This window comes from Mya arenaria, chromosome 8 (assembly GCF_026914265.1).
Source record: "Mya arenaria isolate MELC-2E11 chromosome 8, ASM2691426v1".
NCBI classification, from domain to species: domain Eukaryota; kingdom Metazoa; phylum Mollusca; class Bivalvia; order Myida; family Myidae; genus Mya; species Mya arenaria.
The window spans coordinates 44718885-44726454 of NC_069129.1; the positions used below are offsets into that span (position 1 = coordinate 44718885).

At 34.3% G+C, this 7570-nt stretch overlaps 1 pseudogene; it reads left to right on the top strand.

The window, feature by feature from the left end:
- The first annotated feature begins 1780 nt into the window (after positions 1–1780).
- Positions 1781–4177, top strand: LOC128242525 (kelch domain-containing protein 10-like; annotated as a pseudogene).
- The last annotated feature ends 3393 nt before the right edge of the window (positions 4178–7570 follow it).

Sequence of the window (7570 nt, forward strand, 5' to 3'; positions counted from 1 at the left end):
TTATAAAGTCAGACTTAATGAAATAGCTACGGTTGCAGACCCACACCGGTATTTAAATAAAGATTTCTCAGCCGAATGTGCTTAAATGCCTAGTTTAAGGAATGTTTGGCATGACAATCCCCTGTTGTGCATCTCCTGCTCATTGCACTGATGTCACAGTAGGGGCCAATTTCCTGTTTATTGGCTCAGGGCCATTTAGTGTCCATTTCGATAATACACGTTTTTTGTGTGTGTGTGCTTTTTTGTTTTTGTCTTGTTTGGTGTTTGTTTGTTTGTTTTTGTTGTTTTTTTTTGTTGTTGTTTTTTTTTTTTTTTTTTTTTTTGGGGGGGGGGGGCACTTACAGAAAAATTCAACTAGGCCTTTTATACAGATATTTTTCAACCTTCCTAACATTACTATTCGATCAGTAAAAGGATTGCTTGCATTGTGCAGTTGTTGGTTGGCGGTGGTGGTGGTTGTGGTGAGATGGGGTCGAGCTAGCTGCTGTGTTAACTTTATCACTTGATTGCCATGTATGCCTTTGTTTGGGTAGTTGGGGCTGCAATTTTAGTGTTTCCAGTCTTGTGGAGTGGGGGGGGGGGGCAACAACGCAGTCAGTTCAAAGAGCTAGCTAAGTTGGCAGAACTTAACTTGTCTTACAAAAGTAATTGTTCATGACAAATCATGTTTCGTAAAAGTATTTAAAGTATTTAATCAGTTCAACTGGAACTAATTATCTCAGTCACTGACTGTTGTATGCAAACATGAAAAACAACCAGTATATCGTCACTGTGTAAGAATAAAGGTGTTATATGTTTACATGAAATATAAGTTACATTTTTTTTATATTCAAAACCAAATGTTACATCTAAATAATGTTGCAGTTTGTGTTTATAGAACTACTATGTATGTTTGGAACTGTTTGTGCAATGTGTCTGTCTTGTTTTAAGAACATTCACTAATTTTAATTTAAGCTTAATTTAAACTGGCAAAATACAAGTGTTTTAAAGTGTTATATCAATATTAAAGATGCACCCTCACAGATTGAACGTTTTGACATCTTTTTTTTATTTTTTGTCACGGAACGAGCCAATTTTTGCGAAAATCCATGGAAACCAGTTATATAAGACTGCTGACAAAAAATCAGATCGCAGATTTTTATATATAAGTTAAAAACATTACATTTTATGCACTTTTCTTAAACTGTTAGTAACGGTTTAATCCATTAAAAATTAATTTTCAAACGGAAATATGAAATTCTACGATCTAATTTTTTGTCAGCAACTTATATCATTTTGCTTTGCCAATATTTACGTAAAAATTTGCCCTTTCGAAGACAAAAAAATAAAAAAGTTGTTAAAATGATCAATCGGTACGTGAGAGTGCAGCTTTAAATGAATATCACCTAATTTCGTGTTGTTGTTTTTTTAATGTTTTATATGTTTATAGGAATATGCATTCGTGAGGAGTGAATACACTCTGAGTAGCTCCTCTAAATTATGCAAACCCTATATGGCTATAAGTTTATAGGTCCGTGGTTTTAGCCTAGGATCTATCCCTTAGCCGTTACCGCTAATATGAGGGTAATGATACTGAACAAAACGGGTTTGCCTCGGCATAAATTCATATTTAATGACTTAAGTACATATTTTCAAAAACTAAACTCAATGGTATTTGCGGGGAGGTATTTAAATCTTAATCAGTTTATTAAAAATAAACCATAATAACCCGTCACGGACGTTTTGACTTAAAGATATTTTCGTAAAATTACGGAAATTACCGATTTCCACCGATGTGAAACGTAAACAAAGATGGCGACGAGGAAGGACTTTGCAGCTGTTGTAGAAAGAAATTCGTGTTCTAGCACAGCTAAATTCAGAAATATTCAACCGAGATATAAACCTTACGATACCAAAAGACCGAAGGGCCGAAGCGGTCATTGCATGTGCGCCGATGACTCAGATATATATGTTTTCGGAGGCTACAGTCCTATGGATGACAGAAATGGAGTCCGACAAAGTAAAGTCCTTCCAGAGTTATGGAGGTTTAACTTTGCCAGTCAAAAATGGAGCAAAGTTGCATCAGACAACACACCATGTACGTGTGCTTCAGCCTAAATCCTTGTTCATAATAAAAAGGTGTTTGTATTCGGTGGAACTGGCTACCCTTTCGGACAAATCATGAGTAACACTATAAAGACACTGAACCTTGCCCATCGCTCTTTGCCAGCTGCAGGGGAGGGTCATAGTACAGGGGTTAAGACGAAATACCTGTGGCAGCTCCTTGAAACCAGCCCCATGTCTTACAGTGGTGGCGGAGAAGTCGAGGATTCCACTCCTCCACCGGCATACGGACAAAGTTTGTTACTTCACAGAGATGCTATTTATGTGTTTGGTGGCGCCATTGGTTACTATTCAGAAGCTGTTTCCGATTTGCACAAGCTTAATTTGCACACTATGAGTTGGGAAAAGCTTCGACCAAATGGAAAAGTTCCAAGTGGGAGGTACAAGCAAGAAGTAGTGCAGTATGATGACAAGTAAGATTGCTATTCACATATTTCTGTCAAAGTTTTAAAGGAAAAGTATTCTTAAACAAATTTTATCCTTAATTGTTTGTTTTCTGTTTGAAAAACAATTTCTTGCTGTATGGTTAATATTCAGTTCAATAGTTTGATTTTTTTGTGATCACATTACAGTGTATGATCATTATTAAACGTGCAAATTTTGTAACCTATTGATTGACATAGCAAACTTAGTTTAATGTGGTGCTATTTGAGCGAAATACACCTGAAATGATGTTTCGGTTTAGTTCAAAGAAGTATAATTGTGAAAAATCTTTGTGCACTCGTGCTTAGTTGTTGTACTTCTTCAACTTTCTTTGATTTCTGTGACATAACATTTTGTTTTCATCTGAATAATGTCTTAAAGAAAAAAATGTAGGTCGGGTACGAAATGATTGTATAAAGGGTACAAAATAACTGAAAATCAGATGGTTCAAAATAACTTAAAAGTATATATGACTATATTTCAGATTGTTTGTTTTGGGTGGTGGTCGTCTTCATTATGCAGAGAGCCTGGATAAAATCTATGCCTACGACTTGATCAACAACCACTGGACGGAAGTTGTGACTTTGCCTGATCCCATGAATGGCTATCCTAGGCCACGATGCAGCTTTGGATGTGCACAGGAGGGGTACAATGTATACATTAGTGGTGGACGGTATTACAGCACTGACATTGAACACAAATCTCTCTCAGACGTTTGGCATCTGCGCCTTGACACCCTGCAATGGAAGAAACTACGAATGCGTCTTCCTGAGTCTTTATACTTCCACAATGCAATAGTTTCACCCTCTGGCCACATGTACGTTTTTGGCGGTGTTCATAGGGATGGTTACAGAGCCCCGTACCTGTACAAAATACGACTGCCCAACTCAATGCCAAAGCTGTCTGAGATATGCTGGGAGAAAGTGTGTGTGATGTCGCGTGCAGCCAAAGTGATGACACCCGGACATTTGACGGAGATGGGCGTGCCCTGGAATCTGTCAGATAGGCTTCATGTGCCATAAATCTGTGCCACTCATGTGTTCTTTTGTTCACATAAAAGGCCATCATAATATATAGCAACAGTGATATTATCAATAACCTTATAAGATATTGATCGCAAAAGTTGAAAAGGTGCTATTGACCCCCTTTAATAAAAGTTGATCACACCTTTTTCTTTATGCCATCAATATATAACTCTTTATTTCTGTTTCAAATCATGTTTCGTGTACATATCACATTTTTGTTTACAAACTCTTTTCATTGTTTTACCTGAGCAATATGTGTATTTTTCTAGGTCAAAAGTAAACTTGAGTGAGTTCTGTCAGCATTAAAATCGCATCGTACACTTTAAGCACATTTAAAGTGTATTTTTCTTTATGAAATTTGGTAAGAATAATGCACTTAAAACTATGGTGCCAATAACACTGCGTTTCATGCGCATTAATTACACTTTATTTTGAAAAGGGTAACACAGTTCTCTTTTGTGAAAGTGTAAGCGGTTGTTGTTACTGTCGTTGTTGTTGCAATCATGTATATTTAAGTCTATATACAATTATTTCATACGTGTTCAAGTGTGTCATTCGGTTTTATATTTTATATAGCATGAACATTGTGCTTTCGTAGTCTATTTTTAAATCTTTTTTTTATAATATCACAATGAATTAGGACTCTTTTTGTTAAACATGTTTTATTAGTATACACATATTAGATATATATTTTAATTATATGGCATGTTATAAATACTGCACATTGTTTATATGGGCAATTTAACTTCTTTGTATTTTTTTTAATTGACAGTTCAGTCAATGTCATTCATAGCTTTTAACTTTAAATTCAAATTAGATTTGGAATATAATTATTTGCATCCATTCTGACTGTAATTACCTGTAACATGGTACAAGAACCTTTATCTAAAGTTGGGTATATGGCAACAAGAAACATTTAAGCTTATTTGAAGAATTTTTCAACATGAATAGCATACATTACCCTATTATAAGAATGAACTGGTGACCTGGAAATAAAAGCATATAGTTTTAAAATAGTACAATATTGGAAAAATGTTAACAAAAGTAATTCTAATTATATTCATGCAAACAATTACAAAAAGTAAGATGGATTAGACAGTGTATACAATGAAAGCATCTAGTGTTCAAGTTGACACTCGCATGGTTCAACTAGTTAACAAACCACTGTATGGTTAGTTCTTCCATAAATTAAGGATAATAATAGTATACCATTACATTTTTTTCTTTTTCATAATGGTAGTATACAATTTACTGTATTGTTTGAAACCCTACATTAAATGGTTGGAATGTTGAATTCAGATCTATTCCCTAAGTATGCTATTTATGATGCAATGTATTTAAAGAATGTTTATACAGATTATTGACATGTTTATACAATGGGGGATTTGACAGGTGATTTACTGCAGTGTTGTGATAAACACCTGCCCCTGGGGTATCTCATTGTTAGGGGATTGCCCTGTGTATTTGGTGTATTAACGGTAATTGGTTGGAACTTGTCCTTTAACAACTTTAGGGAACTTGTTCTTTGTCAAACCATATTTCTCTTGTAACTGTTTCTTTAAAACACTACCTGACACACTTTCAGACTGCCAAAAAAACATGCTTTGTTATGTAAAAAATAGTTTGAGAATAGATAATTTCTACAGTTTCTAAACAGGAGATCTCATACTATATGCAAAGTTTAAATATAAAGAAGCAGCCTAACATGTCATGATGTATGCTGAAGTAGAAAAGATGTTATATATATATAATTTTGTCCAAAATAAATCTTTTATTTTGAAAGATATTAATTATTTTGTAGCTTTTTGGGCTACTCGTAGCTTTAACCTTGATTATGTAACTCCATGTGATCTATTCTACTAACACATTTTTAATATCAGCTGAATCAATTTAAAACATCTCATGTGTATTTTTTTTTTGGTTTTTACAAATTTAATATCATGATTTCATTGTCTTCCAGAAAAATAGACTTGCAAGAATTTTAATTTTCCAATGCTTTAGATTCAAAGAACATTCCTGACCCCAGGGATTTTGACAAATTGCTCCAGGGATGGGATTAGGATAGCAGAATTGGCAGTTTGTCTCAAACACCTGTGTGTGCCCGCCAGCCCTGGGGCAACAGAACATTCAAATTTGCATTAACAACTGAGTTTTGTATAAAAAATGTTTACATAATTTTTTTTTACACTGAATCATTAATGATTAAATAATGACTGTAACCTCAAATAATAATCTTTTTCAGTAGATTTTTTTCAAATATATGATAACATTTTAATTGGTGTTCGTTCTAGTCATTCCTGAACTAATCCTCATTAACACCTTTTAAATGAAACTATTTTTTACATAACCCTAGTCCTTGGTATACAACTTGACCATCATCTTTTTTGACACCCTATGAGTTATGACGTCATGTTTTTTTTTCAATATTGAGCTCCAATTAGATTAGTGCAACGCAATTTAACCAATGATATAGGACGTAACAAATGAAAGCTATTCCTTTAAACCATCTTAGTTTGTTGATTCAATTACTCTGAGAAAAAATACTCAATTACAGAAGACACTGCTACCGGGTAATTTTTAATCGTAATGAACACGTTTTTAAAATATAAATATATCATAATTTTCTTGCGTTAATGCTGTATAAACACATTAGGGAAGGGGATTGAATTACCATGAAAGTGTTTGCACCCTTAATGGAATTTGCTCGTGTCCCATAATACTTTCAAACAGCATAAATGCAAGAAAAATTGTGAATTTTTTGACAACTTAATTATTTTCTGTCTTGGAACACGCCAATTTTTGCCAAAATGTATGGACAAAAAAATAGATCGCAGATTTTAATATTAAAGTTTAAATTTGATGTTTTATGCATTTTTCTTAAACCGTTGATAACGGTTTATGCCATAAAACATTAAATTACCGAACAGAAATATGAGAATCTGCAATCTGATCTTTTGTCAGCAATCTTTTATCATTGGTTTGCAGATATTTACACAAAAATTTGTTCTTTCTAAGACAAAAAATAAAAAAGTTGTAAAAACGGTATATCTGTGAGAGTGCAGCTTTAATAGGCAGCAGTTGTTCTGTTGATGCTTGACTCAGATGAATGTTTTATATTTGTACTTGATATTGTTAATGGATTGATGCAGTATATTTTAACCTGCCCATTTATTGTGTGGTGTATATGTATATGTTAGTTACTGGCCATCAGGCTATGCCGTTGTAGGCATAGTTTCTTTATGGTCAGATTGTTGTATATTTTTTCAACAGAGTATTAAACTTGTTATGAAACAACTTGACTTTCTTTTCATTGGCTGTACATGTAGCTATCAGTCTGTTGTAAAGGTTACTTTAATTATAAAACAAATAATTGCTTCTTAATTCCAGTAGTTTCTGCTTTAATGCTTGAAATGTTTTTAAGAGAAGTCTCCCTGGAGGTATTGTTGATGACTATATGTAGCAACCTGGGGTCAGCATGTTTACTGCCTCATGGCTATAAATACCGGTAGCAATCAACCAGCATGTTAAAAGCTATTACTGTCAAAATAACAACTGCACGTTCTTCTTGCAGGGTGTCACAAACTGGTGACTTCATGTATCATTTACACATTTTTGGTTAGCATTCAAGTGACTATATGTTTTAAATATACAACATGCTGCATGCTATCACAGTAGTTTAGGCATGGCTTATCAGCAAGAGGTTTCACTATTGGCTGAAGTTAAATACACAACATACACAACATATAGCACATGCATTAAATTCATGTTGCTAATCTGTGGCCTAGTGTTTAGAAACTTGGACGATCCATCCTGTGGCTGCAGGTCCGATCCTCTACCTCAGCACTAACAAAAGTTCAGTACTCCTTGCGGGACGTTAAACAAGGTCCCATGTAACATTGCTATTCACTGGAACACATCAAAGAACCAGAGATGCTATAAACACTGCGATATCCTGTCTGTGCATTATGGCCCACAACCTAACAAGCCTTTTACTTTCACTGGAATCAATGCTGGTGTAT